The 19,100-nt window shown below is 36.4% G+C and overlaps 1 protein-coding gene and 1 long non-coding RNA gene across 2 annotated transcripts in view; both read left to right on the forward strand.

Moving 5' to 3' along the window:
* The first annotated feature begins 878 nt into the window (after positions 1-878).
* On the forward strand, positions 879-4,764 carry LOC134539827 (uncharacterized). The gene is made up of 2 exons (XR_010076352.1): positions 879-996; positions 3,382-4,764. It is a non-coding gene; the product is annotated as an uncharacterized LOC134539827 (long non-coding RNA).
* A 7,016-nt stretch (positions 4,765-11,780) lies between these two features.
* LOC134540055 (sodium- and chloride-dependent GABA transporter 2-like) overlaps positions 11,781-19,100 on the forward strand; it is a 71,015-nt gene continuing 63,695 nt past the window's right edge. Inside the window, exon 1 of the mRNA XM_063382508.1 lies at positions 11,781-12,476. The gene's annotated coding sequence lies outside the window, so the exon portion shown is untranslated. The remainder of the gene's footprint in view (positions 12,477-19,100) is intronic.

Consider the following 19,100-nt stretch of genomic DNA (forward strand, 5'->3'; position numbering starts at 1 on the left):
TTTTTATTGAATTATCACTATTATATGGATACAAAGAAGGAGTGAAATGAAATCTACAATTTAATTGATAAATTTACTTTTATTTGCACTCATCAATTCAAATATGTTTATTACTTTAACGAAGAGATTATTTTAACTATAACTTTTATACATGTTTGCTATTTAACTTCTTCCAATCTGTGTTATTCTGTTAAGGATAGGATGATGATAGGAAAAGAAGGAAACGAATGGGAGTGTTTCAAGGATGATGTGAAGGAAAATGGCTTACCCAACACCAAGATGCTGTCAAAAATAATATATTTGCGTCACGGACTCTGCAGCAATGCTAGGATGAACGGGTTAGCAAAGAGCAATGAAAATGTTACATTGAAATGCATGAAAACAGAATTACGCCACGGACTCGGTCGCAATGCTAGGAGGTTGAGGTTAGCAAAGAGCAATATAAAATGAGCGTAACGGGACACAGCGAAACGGGACAATGTGCGTAACGGGACACTTTTTCGTGCGTGCAGCCGGCGTTCATCGATTTATTAGACGTTGTCACGTCAAAAATTTAACATCAAAAATAAGTTATTTCCTCTGTAGAACAATTCAGCATATATATTTCCTCGACGCTCATAAAATTTCTCACGTACGTAATGACTAACCCACGCAGCGACCTTGCTGGGTAATTTACCTCGGCGACACCGTGACAAAGAAGTCGTCTTTTTTGTTTTTTATACTCCGCAACTCTGCTGGGACGTTTTCCTTCGCACAATTTTCGTCGGCGAAGTGTCGGTGGCTACTTACTGGTTTCCAACGCGAAAGCGACTTTGTTCCGCTGGCTAATTGTCGCAGCGAGGGGGAAAAAAATAAAATAATGACGAAGGTCATCGTCCATCAGAAACGTATATAAAGCCTGCAAGACTGGCGCACAGAGCATCGCAGTCCAGAACATCAGACGGCGCATCAACTCCGAAAGCACTTCCTTCTCTGAAAATGCTGCGGAAGATACTGGTGAGCCCATCGTGTCAACGGTTCACAGAAAATAACAAAACTTTTCTGTACTTTTACAAAATATTCCCTTGAGTCAGTTTGCAATACTACAAGAAAGATATTGTATCTTTGAACAAAACTTGCTAAGTTTTTCCAATATTAAATTCGTTCTTCTAGATAGTACTGAGAAACTTTTACGAAAATTGGCGCATAATTTGATATTTTAATTAATATTTAATTCAAGCATAATTTTTTTAAACCACTGGAAAAGATAATCGAGTATTCAAAAATGTGAATATATTTTGTTTTATCGTGCTGATTGTGTGCGCAGTTAAGACCAGAAAGCTATTCAGGGAACATTTTAAAATTAACTTTAAACTATTGGAGGTACAGAGACAACACCAAGCATAAATGTCTGGTTAAGAATTCGAACCCAGTATTACTGCGAACATTTTTTGTAGTGATACAGTTGTTCTCATGTAAATGTAAAATTTAGAAATATCTGTAATTTACATTAATATTTCTGTTCCATTTACAGAAAAGACTACTTATAGTGAAATACTCCGAGATATATTAAGTATTATACATAGACCTACCATCCCTCCTTGCCCCTTAAAGAAAACATTCAATAAGGAACTTTCACCAGCATGCGAGTGAACTCTCTGTCTCTCTCTAATTACTCCATGCGCCCGGCCTTCAAATATTACTACGGCCATGCATTCTTAGCGAAAAGATTTCCATTCCAGCTGTGTGTTATAACTAGGGCCATGCATATTTCGCGAAAAGATTCCGAAACTAACTGAAAGTTAAAACGTTGTAGCATCGTCCGTGTTTCGTGATTTGGGTGAGTTTCTTTCAGGTACATGACGATTGTTAAAACGCCAATCACAGTAATTCATTGCGGAAGCAAATGCGTCCTGAGTGGCTCAGCCAAATAAGGCAACTACTTCTCTCGCAGACGGCCGCCAATCACAAGGAATAAATCACAGGTGCGGGTATACCTTGTTGCAGTCTAATCAGTGTTCAGAACTTTTCGCGACAAATGCTTGCACCTAGTTATAACTTTGTAGCAGTGTCTGTGTTTTCCGGTTGGCTGGGATTATTTAAGGTGCATATCGACTGTCAGCGCACCAATCACGGCCATCCAGTGCGGAAGCAAGCGCGTCCTAAACGGTCCTCCCAAATAAGGCAATGGCTTCTCTCGCAAACGGCCGCCAATCGCAATGGAACAATCGCTAGTGTAGGCATACCTTACCGCAGTCTCACGAGCGATCAGATTATTTCGCGAAATGTGATTTCCCTGGTGACGTTTGGTGTACGCACATTTGCACAGACATTTACCAGTTGTAATAAAAACATTATTATTCTATGACAAAATTTCAGTTAACTAGAGATACGTGAATGTTTAGAAAGTTTTTTTTACAGAAATAGCCCCTTCAGATGTTCACATGGTAGAGTGTGACAAAACCATGTTGACATGTCTAAATTAGCCAAATATTCTGCAGTTAACAAATTTCGACATTCATAACCTGTACAACATGGATTCTGAAGTTTATAATGTTTAACATGAATGGTAGTTAAATCATACACAATAAACTGATACAACATATTAATTCACAATAAAAAACACACACACGTAAATAGGACAAAATGTTTCACCGTGTCACCTCCATTTTACTGATGTCATTTATGACTTATTTCGTTGAGCAGCAATAATGCTCTATTGTTCTTTTTATATCGCACGATACTGATGGATTAGTCGGGACACAGGATCCGATTGTAACTAATTGAAACTTGCTTAGATATCACAAGTCTTGAATGTAATAGTGTTTCTATAATTTGTTAGTGTTATAAAAAAAATTGGTTGTCTGTTGTCTGTAAAGTCGGTTTACGGACGATAGTTTAACGTGACAACGTCATAACAAAACATTAATGAAATGATTGCATACTTTTATGAATAAAATTGAATCATTTTTATTGAATTATCACTATTTTGTACGGATATAAATAAGGAGTGAAATTAAATCTACAATTTAATTGATAAAGTTAATTTAATTTCCAATCATTAATTATAATATGTGTATTACTTTAACGAACAGATTATTTTTAACTATAACTTTTATACACGTTTGCTATTTAACTTCTTCCAATCTGTGTTTATTCTGTTAAGGATAGAACGATGTTTGGGAAAAGTATGAAACGAATGGGAGTGTTTCAAGTTTAATGTCCCTCCAATCGAGTGGAAGAGCGGTAGATGGGGCGCAAGCGTACGATGATCGTAACGGGACACTTTTTTTCGTGCGTGCAGCCGGCGTTCATCGATTTATTAGACGTTGTGACGTCAAAAAAATTGCCAATTGTCTGAGTGCCGAGGAAAGCAGTAACGGAGGAATGCTCGTGTCGCAGCTGCTGTCGGCTGTGCTGTGCGCGGTTCTCGCCTCGCCGCGGCCGCAGATGCCCGGGCTGCCCTCCATGGGCAGCATTCCCGGCATTCCCGGCATGCAGGGCATGCAGGGCATGGCGCAGAACTACGCCCAGCAGGCCATGCAGGTGCCCATGGGCATGATGCAGAACGCCCGCAGGATGATCCCGGGCATGGGGTGAGAGTTCCCCGGACTCTTCCGCTCCGACGCCTCGGCGACCTTCCAGCGTGAAGAAAAGAAGAAAAAAAAACTGATCTTCAGGGACAAAACCTTAACACTGTAACACTTTCGAACTCTCTGCCATGGTGGTCGACGTCCCTCTGCCTCCTTTCCTCGCTTAGACAGAAAAAAAAAACATTTCCTTTCGAAACATGCTGCCGAGAAATAGTTTTGTAATACTGCAAAGCAAAGTCATTGCAACTTTGCACAACTCATGGCTAGAGACCTGAAAAATTCGCGATTTAAAATCCCTAAAGGATATAGACTCCATGATCCTCTATGCACTCGTGCAAATTACATCTGCTGATCGGTTACCGACTCGTAACACCTTCTGACTGGAATGATCGTGATTCGCTAATTCTTCTGTTAAAGAATTTTTCATTGGCCCAGAGTCCCTCAGATAAACTGTGGCCCAATCACTGACGCAAAATAATGTCAAAAGTATTTGGACTCTATCCTATCATGAAATGAATCCGCGAATTTTACAGGTCTCTACTCATGGCTAAGGTTATTATTTTTAATATATGAATTACTGAATATTTCTTACGAAAATTAATGCATGATTTTTATATTTTAATTGATTTTACATTCATTTTTTTTAAAACCACATGAAAGATATTCGTATTTTCAGTAGTTGGACTTTATTTTATGTGCATTCTAATGTGCGCAGTTAATACTGGAAAGCTGTACGGGGAACGGTTTAATAATAACTTTAACTACTACAGGTACCGGGAAAACACGATACCGTTGTTTTCATGTGAATGTACAAATGTACAAATATCTGTAAGTTTAAATGAATTCTTCTGTTACATTTTCAATTTATAAAACCAAATTACCATTACTGTAGACCTAGGCTAAAAACACGATTTAAATTTTTGTAATTTTACAAAAGCATTTTTAAGATCTAGTTGCCAAACCATTTTCTTATAAATCTATAAATCTTATAAATAGTCAATTCCTGTGGAATATACAAAACTGATGGCTTGTAAACAAACAAGTACTGTAGTCTCCCAAATGACGATAAACACGTAGTTACAGTAAACATTTACTATGTAACATACATTGTGTTAGAAAATTTAGAACTTATATAAAATGTTTTGGTAGCAAGTATTTAAAGAATATCCTAATAAAAAGTTAAAAAAAGTAATTATTGTGTATAACTTGAATCCAGGTGCATACCCAAAGGGCGAACAAGCAAGAAGATGTTTAAAATATTGTTATGAGTATAATGTGGGGAAAAAACTACTGATTTCGTAATATTTTACCGACTGGAACATCTTCTGTTGTTGCAAACTATGTCTTACATGAACCATTTTGTTCAGAAGCCTAATTTGCTGACGAAGTATTGTTAACTGTTTCGTCAGTTGCTTCTGTCTAGTAAAGTGATTAATATAAACAAATAAAATCAACGCAGATTCATTTTATAACTCTGTATTAGCGTACAACAAGTAGAAGGAAAAAAACACGTTTTTCTAGATACAAAATAAATGGGTTCTACAACACATTCATTCGATGACAGTAGACAATCTGTTTACGGAGGTGAACACACTTGATACCAACCGCTTGCTATGTTACCGTACACATTCGCGTTTGTGATCGTGGTTACTAAACCTGTCCACCTGATGTAGTTGGGCGTTCCTTGTAACCGCACCCTTAGATTAACAGAAACTCTCTAGGAACAATCGTAAACATAACATCACGAAGTAAGTATTATTTAACAAAGTATTTAACAAATCATTAGCAAATGAATAATCTTTAAACTTTATTATAACCAGAAATATTTTTGCTATGCATGTGGGAAAATGAGGTGGGGGGTCATCCTCTTTGAATTCAATTATTAACATGACTAATAGCCTATTACACCAGGGGTTGACATGTCAGCATGCTTACACGGTAAGAGTATGAAGACATTTTTTTTTCATCAGTCAATTGTTGCGCCATGTTGGTTAGACTCCCAAAAAAAAAAGCTTAAGTGAAGTGTTTGCATTGTGGAAACGGTTTCATTGACTTTTTCTTTTCTTTTTCAACACGATTGTTTTTAACGAAGAAAATTCTATTTTATACTTACCATCATACGTTATCAAGCACCATTTATGCAATATTTTGGGCGGATTAATATGGCGATGAAGAGGTTAAAAAGTGATTACAACTACGTCACAGCATGCCGTTATATAATTCCGTGGATTGCACCTAACCACCCCCCCCCCCCATTTTTTTTACCTCCATCGCAACGTTGTTTGTCGTTTTGCTTTAGCATATTTTCCCATGATCAACACACAGAGTGTTTTCATTTTGTTTATCAAAGCCGGCAACCTCAGGAGATCCAGACCGGAAACCGCAACTGGTAAGTGCACGAGTAAAAGAATAAACACCTCCCCCCCCCCCCCCCCCCCCCGCCTTGCCCGGGAGCAAGGCCAACATTCTGCGCAGCGGCTGGGCAGGAAGTTCACAAGGACAGTCCTTCAACGATATCTCACGCGCGCAGATTCCAAAACGAGTTAATTAGGCTTGAGAGGAACTGAGCTTTGGCACCATTATTACTATAATTGTAGACATTCCCAAACAAATTAATCAATATTAAGGGGTTATTTAACATTCCAGGACAAAATTTTATAGTTACGACTTACACAGTTAAACTTGTTGAATTTTTGAGTGGCTGAACATATATAGTGCATAATTCTTACATAATAGCTGGTAAAGCTGAATTTTTAACATTTTTGTGCTGTATGTATAAGGAGAACCAAATGGAATAAATGAAAATTTTTGTTTGGGTGTTAAGGCAAAACTGATGGCTACTGCGTGATATCGTTTGAATTTCTTTCAGAAAAAAATTATTCAGTTTACTTCAGTCCCTTAAAATCATAACAATTGTGAGAGATTTTTAAAGGCTAGAAAAAAATTAATTCCTTTTTTTTATGAAGGAAATTAAACCATATTACATGTTAGCCAGTAAAAATTATTTTAAAACTGAAAATTTCCAGTTTTATATTCCATTTCATTCTCCTTATCCATATAGCACAAAAATTAAAAAAAAAAAAAACGTAACTTGCCAATCTGATTATGCAAAAAAAAAATGTTATACCTATGATATATATATATATATATATATATATATATATATATATAATATTTCATCTTGTGAAAGTTCAGCCATTCAAAATGTCGGCATGTTTAACCACGTGGAACGTCAATATAAAATAACGAACTTAAGAGCAATGACTTCACAAGGGAACACATTTGTGGCAGCCAGTTTTATTTAAACTTCAGGCATTCCACTAAACTCAACACTTTAACGAAGGAAAAATATGAAGTTTAAACTATAAAAAAATTAAATGGCAAAAAAAAAAAAAAAAAAAAAAAAAAACTGTTGAAAACAAGATGACGTCGTTTGGTTGCTACCCTGCCCTCACAAGGCATCGGTCGATACACGCCATGTTTATTCGATTCTTTGTCATGACTGTTATTGGAGGTTTTTTTTCCTGTAAACGTTTATTCTTTTGCATGTCATGTTTCGTCTCAAATTTTCTAAAAATACATATTATAAAGATTATCTAGTAGCAGTGAAAAGCTACCCAAGTGTTGATAATTATTAAGTATGTTCAGTTGCATGACCTTATAAAAATAGAAAATAACATTTGATAGATATCTGTTGAGAAGTTTCGTACCGAATATCAAATGCAAGTAAGCTATTGGATTAAATATACAGGGAAATTCTCCAATAAATAGTAATGAAAATAATACGAAATCACTAACATGGCACATAGGACGTAGTCTTAAGAGAATCATTATAGACTCCTATGCCTGGTAAAAATCTTCATCAGGAGGGACTAAAATTATAACAAATCAGACGCAGCAAAGTGCACCATTATATGCGTACTGTACAACAGTAATATTTAATCAATGAATTTTAAAACAATTTTGCTTTAAGTTATTTTTTTAAACTTTGCACATACGTAACCACGTGTGAATAGTATTCAGCTGGAAGACTAGTTCCATCACAATCAGATTTGGAATTGTTATGTGTTGAATCTAGCCTCAAGTGATCCTTTGAAATGATCAATTATTCAGCTCAAAATACTGAAGAAGAAAACAAAAAGACGTAAATTTTGGGTAGTAGTTTGGATGCGCATGGAAGGTTGGTCCATTTTGTTCTCGCAAGTCCACACAACCGGGAAATGTTGTATTGAATCAAACAGCATGAAGTTCGTTCTACTGCTTTAATCATCGTTCAATTGGCTGACAGTAGTGGGGCATACTGCACTAGGCTGAAGGCATTTATAATATTCTGCCTACTATTTTTTATTGTGAAAAATTAGAAGCATGATTTTAATGCGGTGATTAGTTTGAGACAGTCCGGTATCGATCTACAAGAGATTAGAATTCTTCATTTTAAAAACTATTTTACATTTTTTGTTAATGTATTTTTACATTTTTGTCGAGTAATTAGGATATATATATACACACAGTTTATATTTTTTACACATTCCTTTTGCAAAATTACCACTACATAATGTAATTTTACACCGAATATAGCTAGATATTCTAAAAACATAACATTGTAAATATGCAAAGTTTCCGTGTAAATAAACGATTTTTATGATGGTATTACATATAAAATGTCCTAGTAAAATTTCATTAACATAAAGTTAAATAACATATGTTGTGATAATAATGCTCCAACGGGGTGTATAATTTTACACAAACAGCATGTAATTTAAAACATTATTAAAAAGTGTACCTTTACTCACTTTTATGCCTGTGTGCCTATCAGGAAACATTATTTCTTGTGTCAAATTACCCACAATCGTGTAGTATTACACAAAATGTAGGTGGATGTTTTAAAAACTCAACGTTGGTGCACATATGCGTAATTGCCGTGTAAATTAACTACACTTTATAAAGTTTTTCACCCGTTGGCTTGAAATACAACTATGAAATATAGAATCCCTATAAACTGTTAGAAATTAACAGTAAATGTACGGATATTTCGAAGAAGAATTCACTTCAAATAAACGAACAGTTCTTCCTAATTTGAGATGACTGGATCTTTGTAGAAACTAGGGCGTATCTCAACTTCCTAATCCTGTTTTTTTTTGTCGTATAAACAAGGTAAACACACTTGTGGTTGTAATAAGTGTGCTTTTGCATGAGACTAGTCAGTTTTTGAATGTTTTTCTTAAATACTAAGATTAATCTTTTGGGTTCATGTTCAAAATAAGTGAGCTGTGGACCCAAAATGTACGAAGATAACGGTACATTTATGAATATCCCTGGATAATTTGTAATTAACGTAACTACGTAAATTCAAGGTGAACATTTCTAACAGTGTACATATACCTGTTAGGTATTCGGAACTGTAGCGCAACTGCCGTCGTTTCAGGACTATTACTCCAAGAGTAATTACGTCACATTGCTTGCGTATTGAGTTGTGATGACTGTGTAGGCATGAGGTTAGTTTTTAAATATTTAGTTTAGGACTTGAACTGGAAACTTATTCCTTCTGGGTTCTGGGCAAGACTTAGAGAGGGAGAATCTACGGAAGGAACGACATTAAAATGAGTATTTGATGGCTGTAAGTAAAAAATGCCAAAATAAATAATATCATTAAGAAAAAAAAATCTTTGAAAAAAATAGAGTTCAGCCGATATTTTGGCTGTAGTGCAACGAAAATAAAAATGTAATCAGATAATTTTAGTGTTTTCCACTGAGGTTTGACGGTTTTAGTAAGGGAAACATTCAATGCGAAAAATAATACAATGTGACCAAATAGCGAGATGAAATAGTAAAAATTAACTCCAGATAGCTTAAAAGATAAAACGAAATAATAAACAAAAATTTAAGAGTTTATCCAACTTTTGCTACAACTTGAAAGTACAAACTGCGTTTCCTCCGTGTAATAAGACTTTATTTGCTTTACATCGAAACGATAATAAGGCACAGGAATACAGCACCAAAAAAAAAAAAAAAAAATCGGCTGAGTAATGTTGCGAACAAAGTTTGATGGCTGATTTGCTATCGAAACCAACCAACCAAACTGCGAAGAAGTAACTTAAGCCAGAAGTGGTTAAGCTCCTTTTATTAGATTCGTGTTTATTTTATCTCTAAAGTTTAGTAAGAATGACCTTTTTAAATTTAAATGGGCTCCTTTTCTCCGTTTCCAAATGTAACTCTAAAATAACAATGACATTACAACACAAGTGACTAGTCAACAAATACAAAGCAATACGAGACATATCTGGGAACAAACGTAACTCCAAGGAGACAAAGATACATTACGAAAACTGCAAAAAATAAAAAAAATAAAAAAATAGGTGCATTCACTTATAAACGAGCGTTAATTATTCTGATGAAACATAGGTGGTAAGCGAAGCCGAAAGGACCCGATCTTATATAATTACAGCTTCGACTTTGCAACTCTTCGAAGTGGACCAATATGCAGTGTCTGATTGGGATGCTAAAAAGAAAGACTTTTTGATATGTAACATCTTAGCGCATGGTATGCGGTATTTGGTAGGAGTAATTTCGTGAATGGAACGTAAGTCGCATGGAACGGAAATGTGTAACCACGGTGCTGCCATCTGTGGCGGATGGGGAGACCAAAGTTCACAAAGCCAAAGGGAAGCTATATACCATTAACTGTTTAACTTATTTTAACGGGATGAGCAGTCTTTTAATAAAATTCCTTGTTGAAAATCAGATCCGAAACCGGGGTTTAGTTATTTTCAAGTCTTTTTCGCTTTTATCGGAGCAGTTTCATTATAAATAGTTTAAAATTTCTGTGTAGTAATCAAAATGATTCAATAGTCAACGCAGCTGCTCCGGCAGCGAGATCTAGCGATGGGTGCGGAAACTACACGAGATTCACTTCAAGAAATGTAGTTGAAATCAAAATTAACATGTACATTTAATTGCAATACGCTCGGCATTATTCTGAGGAATTCTGCGTTTAATTTCGTGATTTCGTGTCTCAGTTTCGTATTATAAGTGAATCTGCAACGAGAACACATGAATTTTTCTCGTTACCGAGGTTAAAGCCTAGTACACACTAGTAGACATGTTGCGCGATTTTTGTCTCTGAGACATGTCTAGAGTTGTCTATGTAGACATGTCTATAGACCAATCGCCGTCTACGAGTCTGTTGCGAGACAAAAAATCGCAGGTCTATGGTCTCCCGATTGGAATGGGAGACCATAGACTGAATACGACTGATTGAAAAGTTTTTGTATCAAGTATAACAAATTTTTTTGGTTCAACTAGTGTACTAAGAGCATTCTGTAGTCTATAAGTAGGTTCAAAAAAGATCATAAGTATCGTAAAACTGGATAATGGCCTCGCAGACCACTGGTACCATTTGCGATATTGCCTGCTTAGAGATTCTGAAGGTGTACATGAGGCTTGTGAAAGAGAAAACGCAGGGTGGCAGCCAGTCGAAGAGAAGCTGGAATAGTTTATCTAAATTTTGTATCTTTATTCATTATTAATCCTCCAACCCTCAGAAGCAAATCTTCAGAATCAGCAGATGTCAGCCGGGTAAAATTTCGAAAACCCATAGCGTCTTCCAGTCTTAATTTATTTAATAACGTATTACCGAACCTAGGTCCTTCTGCGAACACTTCACGCGTCCACCAACGTTTACGTTTTCGCGTTATTTCGCTTGCAATTAGTACTAAGCAGGAACTCTTTCCGCACAAAACAATGTCCTCCATGATGGACTAACGGGGACGAGACGAGAAATTCAAATCGTAGTGTGGACGCTAGACGAGACGAAGGACGGTGCCCATAGACCGTCTATAGACCATGTCTCTAGACCGTCTATATCGCGCAACATGGTCTATTAGTGTGTACTAGGCTTAATAGTTACTGAAAGACTTGCTCACATATTTTCATTCTTATTTAGTTTTTTTTTAATTTTAGACCGGGGATAAAAAAAAACATGTTTATTTCCAAAAGAGCAGTCACATTTGCGCAAAAATGGACTTTTGTCACTGTTCTTCCCGGAATGACGTCACCGGCCGACGTCACGAGGGGAGCTTGTCATCGCAACCCAGCGCGGGACATGGATCAAGGGGCGAGAGGGGTGGAAGAACCCCCCCCCCCCCCCCGATCGTCCTCCGGCGCTGGTGTTGGTTACCGTCCGGGGAGGGGTGTAGGGGACGGCAGACAGTTGACGTCGGTCCTGGAAAATCGATTTCCTCGCCGGTCTGAGGTTGTAGACAGGGGAGAGTGGAAGGTTTCCATCCGCAATACCCTGTGTCCTATCCCCTCTCTCCTTCACCCTTGTTCTACGAAGAGGTGGGCCGAGGGGGAAAAGGAAAAAAAAAACAGGGCATCGATCGGCCCGCGGCACCACCGGGCTCAAAACAACCCCTCGAGGAAAGGACTCAAGCACCGTTGTTCAACCCTTGCCGACCACATAGGCGCTGTCACGGGCGACTTCGAAGACCTCTGACGAGCCTGAGGACGTCGTAGTCGGACGGGACCGCGAGACCAGAAAGACGCAGGCCTCGCCGCCACCAAAGTGCGTCACCTGACCACCAGAGTCACACCCCCCCCCCCCTCTCCGTCGTAGTGCGCGATGTGGGGCTCCGGGTTGTTTGGGTCCGCGCGGGATTGATTCACCTCCACCGGTGTTTATTCTTCGGCGTCCACCCGCGTCGTAGCGAAACACACACACGTATAATATATATCCCAGGGGAAGAAGAACGAAAACGAAAGGCGGAATAAGATAAGTCGACGTAAAAAAAAAAAAAAAGAAACAAAAGAAAGAAGATCCGAACTTTCGTCAGTCGAGCTTCTGTTGTTCGTCGACTGGACTCAACCGGTTCGCGAAGAGTTTCTCGTACGTCGCGTCGATAAGAGGTGAGTGAGTGAGTGATTGCTAATGTTTACTGTTTGCACGGAGGAGACTGGGTGAGCGTGCCAAAGAGATGTGGGCCCGTCGATCATTCCCCGTCCTCATGAAGGTAAAGTTGCACGGGGCAAGATTCTATGGGTTTTATTTTTAGGTCATTTTCATTTTGACAAAAAAAAATTCTGTAGCACTGATTTTTATTTTTGTTCAATGTCTTTATCCGTAAAATTATTGTAAATTAAAAAAAAAAATATGAATGAGGAAAAAAACATTTCTTAATAGTTATTTCCCTCAAAAAACAGTTCAATTTTGATTGACATACGATGCACTTATACAATAAAATCATATGTCTAGAACAGAACTACGCAGTAAAATTAAAAATTAATTGGGCAATTGTTTTTGTGTTGAAAAAAAAGTGCCAACGTCATTAAAACAAAAACGTGTTACTTATAGTAGATGCAAGTTCAAAGAAAGTAATATAGTTTTTTTTTCAACCCGAAAAGATCATACATTTTTGGCACAAACTTCATACATTGAATGAATTTACCATAGTTGAAGGTACAATTTTTTTTAGTGTCAGTTAAGTTATGTCAAATTAATTATTTCAGGTTTTTAGTTCACATTTCGGTGTTATACGTCGCATTAACACCGATGCTTGCGGTGTTATTTCGGTTTTATCGGAATTCTCTGGATTATATTGACCCTATCCATTCGTTATTCGACGTCGCCTTTCAGCAACATGCCTTTTATAAGAATGTGTATTATAAAAAGACCCGTATCAAGCCTCTGCGAGGCCCCTGGCATTATCCCGAAAAGAGGTCCCTTTCGCAGGAGTTAACATACCCCAAGCAAAAAACAGGGGGTTCGGGGTCCTTCCCGGAAAAATTTGTATTACAAGGTGCAAAATGGTGCTATTATAGGTGTTTTTAAAAACCAAAATATTGAATATACAGTTGGAAGAATTGCAATATTTTCTGCTGTTGTTAATTTTTACACGAATAAATAATAACTTGTATTACATTAACTTAAGTTCAGTTCCTGTGATACAAAAAAAAATACAATTCCAAAGGTTTTTCAATAAAATATATGTTTTACATTGAAAAAATACACTGTAAGTCTTTCACTATATATTTATTTTATTTATACTTATACTTAACAGAACTAAGTATTATTAATGTTTATATCAGATGACATCAAAACATGCAGTATTAATTAACCTATAATTGTTTTTAAATTATTCAAGCTGCGACTGATTAATTTATGAGGTTATATTGAGATCAATTAATGGTATTTACTAATTTAAGCTGTAATAATACCAATTTATATTTCAATAATGCAAAAAAGTGTTAATGCAAGATTGAACTTCTTCAAAATCAAGTATAACTTCCCCTTTAAGCACTAGCACCAAAGTCTACTTCAAAGTTTTCAACCTCTTGCACATAATGTCTATGTCTATCAATAATTTAAATAGGCTTCTTTCTACATTTTTTTGAGGCAAAGTCTTTGATGACATCACTTAAGTCTAGCGTTCTAAGTATGTCACATTCGATACTGAGAATGCTCAAACTGTTTAATCTTTCTTGTTGCATAGCACTTCTTTTTATATTTTTAATAATCTTCAGTTTTGAAAAAGATCGTTCACCCGAAGCATTAGACACCATCATTGATAAGAACATTCTCAGAGAAATTTCCACATTCGAAAATGCTGGCAACAATCCATTTTCATACAGATGATTATAGATGGCTTGTAAATTCAACTTCTTTGAAGGAGTAGATCGACACCCAACATCATCACTTCCTTCCAAATTTTCTTCGTACATTACAATATTTCTTTCCTCTTCTGCTTCACCAGAGTTTGCACAATCGGAACCATTATAAAGGTGTACAAGCTGCACAATGTCTTTATTTTCTGTAAGATAACTTTTTAAATGTAGGCATTCTTCAACAAGCTCCGACTTGTTTACATCTTGTTTGTATACAGAAGCAAAATAGTCGCAACAAATTTTCAGTTTGTCTTCTTGAAGATCAATTAAATCCTCCAGAAATCCGAATATCTTCATAACTCTTCTGTATGCTTCTGTGCATATATTTAGATTCAATACAAATGAGTATATGATTGGAAGGTAGGTCTCAACTCTAAGTTTATCTCTTCCTTTGAGAATAGTATCTGGGTTGCTGCTGTTGTCGAAAAACGTAAGCCGAGTGCTGCGTCTATTTGTTCTGTCCTCAGAATTCTCACTATTAGTGTTTTCAGTTGATGCCAAAGCGGAACTTTCGTAGCTGTCAAAACTTCCTCTATTCTGTTCAACATATGATTTTAGAGACTCGAGAACTCTAACAGCTACTGACAGAGTAAGAGTAGGTTTTTTGCAGGACTGTGTTGACCTTGTTGATTCCCAAGATATCATTCCAAAAGTGAGAAACACTGTCTCAAATCTTTCCATGCATTTCTTCAAACCCGCAGCTTTTAATTTCGTGTCAGCATACTGCTCGGTGTCATTTCTAATCGCACCCAGTACTGACTCAATCACTTCATATCCTTCGCTCAATGCTAAAACAGCATCTGCCCTAGCTGACCATCTAGTGTTGGAGAGTGGTTTTAGCTTTTTACTTGAATCAGTCATAGAAAATAACAAAATGTTCCATATGCTAGTTGATGCTGAAAAAAAGTTGTACAGTGATTGAATGAAGTCAAAATATTTTGTCGCATTTTGGTTGCTTTCTGCTGCTACTACACCAACAAGATTCAAAGAGTGGGAAGAACATGGTATAAATTCTGCTAGTGGGTTTTCTTGTCTGATTCTTGCTTGCAAACCAGTGTATTTGCCACTCATGTTTTATGCATTGTCGTAAGATTGTCCCCGACAATTTTCAATAAGAATACCACAGTTTCTCAGCAAACCAGTTACTTCTTTGAAGAGTGTTTCGGCTGAATGCCCATTAATGGCAATGAATTTCAAGAACCTTTCAGTTGTTTCACTATTTATTACATACCTAATAATAAACGTAAGTTGATCAGTATGTGCTACATCAGGTGTGGAGTCTACACATATCGAGTAATACTTGGCCTCCTTAATCTCTATAACAATCTGATCAAACACTTTTCTCCCCATCACTTCTATGAATTCATCACATACAAAAGACGACAGGTAAGAAACATTTCCACGGCCTGTATTTCCATATTTCTTTCTATGTTCTTTTAAAAATGGATCATATTCACTTATCAACTCAAGTGGCCTAAATAGTTGCCGTTATGTGGATTACCCAATTTCTCTTGATCTCCTCTGAATGGTAGACCTCTTTCAGCTAAAAACCTTACGACAGAGACAACTCTAACCAAAACATTCTGTCAATATTCACATTCCTTATTAATTTCGATCTGGAGTGCTGTATCAATTCTTCCTACTTCTTTGCAGCGTCTCAAGTATACTAACATATTATTTCAGTGCTCATTCTCATTTTCGTGGCCAGTTAGAGACTGTGTTGCATGTTTCCAATCGTTGAAGCCTTCTGAATAGAAGGGACTGGAAGAATTAGAACCAAAAAGTTTACAAACAAAGCAATATACTCGACCAGATGATGATGAATAAGGTAACCATTCATGCCTGATTTTCTCCCCAGTCTGATTACTTTTTTTCTATCTTGTGAACACTCATTTTTACGAACCGAATCAATAAAATTGTGGTTGAAATTTTGACAGCATAAAGGGCCTTTCCTTATCCAATATTCTTGAAGTTCATTTTTAGAACCTCTAAATAACTTCCATTGTTCTACATCTTTACCTGGTTCCATTTCACCACAACTGCGTATTTAATCTTTTTCATGTGAAACTGAATTCTGAAGGTCAAAAATAGTTGCAGGAGAGCTGTCGGGATAAGCTTCTTGAACATTTACGAGTGGGGAGGATGACGGTGACGGACCAGGAGATGAAACATTGTGATCAACTGGAACTGAATTCTGAAGGTTATAAATAATTGAAGTAGAGCTGTCGGGATAAGCTTCTTTAACATTTACGAGTGGAGAGGATGACGGACCACAATATGTAGCATTGCGATCAACTGGAAGACGATCTGAAGAACTAGAAGCGAGATCACTAATTAAGCCTAAATTTATTTCAGCACCAGAAACTGTTTGAAAAAATTAAGTCACTTTTGGTAAAGATTCTATAAATAGTTCACTTCTTTTAGCCTTTTGTCTTTTATGGGCACCACTTTCATAGATAAGTTACATGATTGCGATTAAGGAGCACTTTCAATCTTCTAATAAATTCCCACAGTTACATAGTAGACTGTTCACCTGAAAATAAATTACTTGATTTAATCATACAAACAAAATAAGAAAATTGCAATATATATATATATATATATATATATATATATATATATGTATATATATTTGTGTGTATGTCTATATATATAGACACACACACTATTTGGATCGGAAAACTACATAGGACATTTGCCTATCTGTGCAGATAAATGTATTTTATAAACCAATGAATTTAGGAAATAAACGACTGTCAAATAGCTACGTGAAACAATATAACAAGGAAAAAAAAATTAAAAATTCTAACAGGCAAACTTAAAACCCAAAACCTTAGATATTTTAGCTGTGAACCTTCACCCTAGCCAACTGTTTTTTATGTTAGACTCCTTCGCGAGGTCGAGACAACACCAACGAGTCTAACATTCCCCCCTTTACAACTATTATGTCAAGCCCTGTGACTATGTGACAGCGACAATACAGACTTGTGTCAAGTGGTGACCCTAACGGACGAACACAAATACCCATGCCTTACCCAGGACTCGAACCCAGAACAGCAACCGCCCGCACCACAATCAGGCGCGCTACGGAGACCGGCAACACGGTCACTATGCCACTACGGAAGGATGTGCAAAACTTTAGAAAAATAAGGAAAATACAAATTTCTTGGAATCACGTTTTTAGAAGTTAAGTTTTTATATACTGTTATGTAATTATATGACTTTGTCTTATAATTACTTATATACCCCAATCCCAACAGAAAATTAGAACGTGTTCTATTATGGTTTCTGTTATATTTTCGGGTAAAGAAACTGTAAAACCCAGAAGCCCGTTATACAATGGCTCGGAAGCGAATTCGTATCATAAAAACACATGTGAAAATGTGTTCTAATCATGTAAATAATATTTGAATCGTAATCACTAGAAATACCACATATTGTCACACACTGCACATTTCTCCTCTATTTTTTCTTCTTCTCTTTTCTGTTTTTTTTTTCTTTTATATTTCCAAACACTAATGGAGGTGATGTACTGATGTACATAAGAAGCTGACGTAGATTCAACATGAATTTATAAACTATATACGACAGAAATGTTTGTTTAATGTTTAAACATGTGTAATATTGTATATGCATAACCTTTTTCTTTTTGTAATCCTTATGACTTGTCCAATATCTTTGTACAATTTGATATGAAAAATATCCTAAGGATGCAATAAAACAAACAAACAAACTACGTTTTCAGGTCCGCATCCGAGTTATTTCGCTTCTGCGCCATTGTAGAACGATCTTAAAAACTACTACGGAACTGGGCCTCATATGAATAAACAGTAGGCTAAATTTCTCATGCTATTGCTAAGCCCAGTGATACAAATCAATTACCGTTACTGTACACACATTTTACAAAACGGCAATTTATTTGTAGTAACAACACAGAAAACAAACTTTCGCTTACTCTCATAGCCCAGCGCAGAACTGTTTCTTTACGCACTAGATCGATTCCTCGATAGGTAAAACGCACATTGTTTAAATGTACTGCCAGCAGAATGCACGCAGTGCACCTGCATGCTGACCACCATTCGACAGCTAGTTGCTTCGATACGATTCCTTTCGATTGGTTTGCTGGTGTGCAATGTATAAATTATTAAAAACGAAAAATATATATGTAAGAAATTATGAATCATCGACTATTTTTTATTCCTGAAGCCGGAACAAGAAATATTTTTCTTGCAATTGTGTATTGTCACACACTTGTCACAGACAGAACAATTGTAGTGTGTGTTTTCTTTGGCGATGGTGATTTATGTGAGGCAGACTGAGGCCCCTGGCGGCCGCCGGGTGCGCCTAGACGTTAATACGGCACTGATTATAAACGTGAATTAATTCACGTGGTTACTCATAACCTGAATTCTCAGGGACATGTCAACACCTTGAATGAGATTTTTCTTCTTCTAATTCTGTATATTCTGAGGAACTTGTGGATTATTTCACTAAAATGCGGCATTCATACGAAAATAGGCGTGCAGAATCTAAGAAAAATCATTATATAAAAACAATGCGGACTAGTTCCTCGATAAATTAAAGGCCCGGAATTGTGCGGGAAACTTAGTTCAGAAATATTAGTAATATTCAGACGTATTAAAACGGATGTTTGACAAAATGATATATATATATATATATATACACACAAAAAATAAAATTTTCCACAGAAATGGAACAAAATTAAAAATGTAAAACATAAAATTATTTTTGAAAAAAAAAAAAAAAAAAAACCCTTTGCTTCAGTAATTGGTACCTATGGATATAATTTATGATATAACCTAACATATTAAAAAAATAATTAAAAATATTGGTAAAAAAAACCTGATA

Source organism: Bacillus rossius, chromosome 16 (genome assembly GCF_032445375.1).
Source record: "Bacillus rossius redtenbacheri isolate Brsri chromosome 16, Brsri_v3, whole genome shotgun sequence".
NCBI lineage: Eukaryota > Metazoa > Arthropoda > Insecta > Phasmatodea > Bacillidae > Bacillus > Bacillus rossius.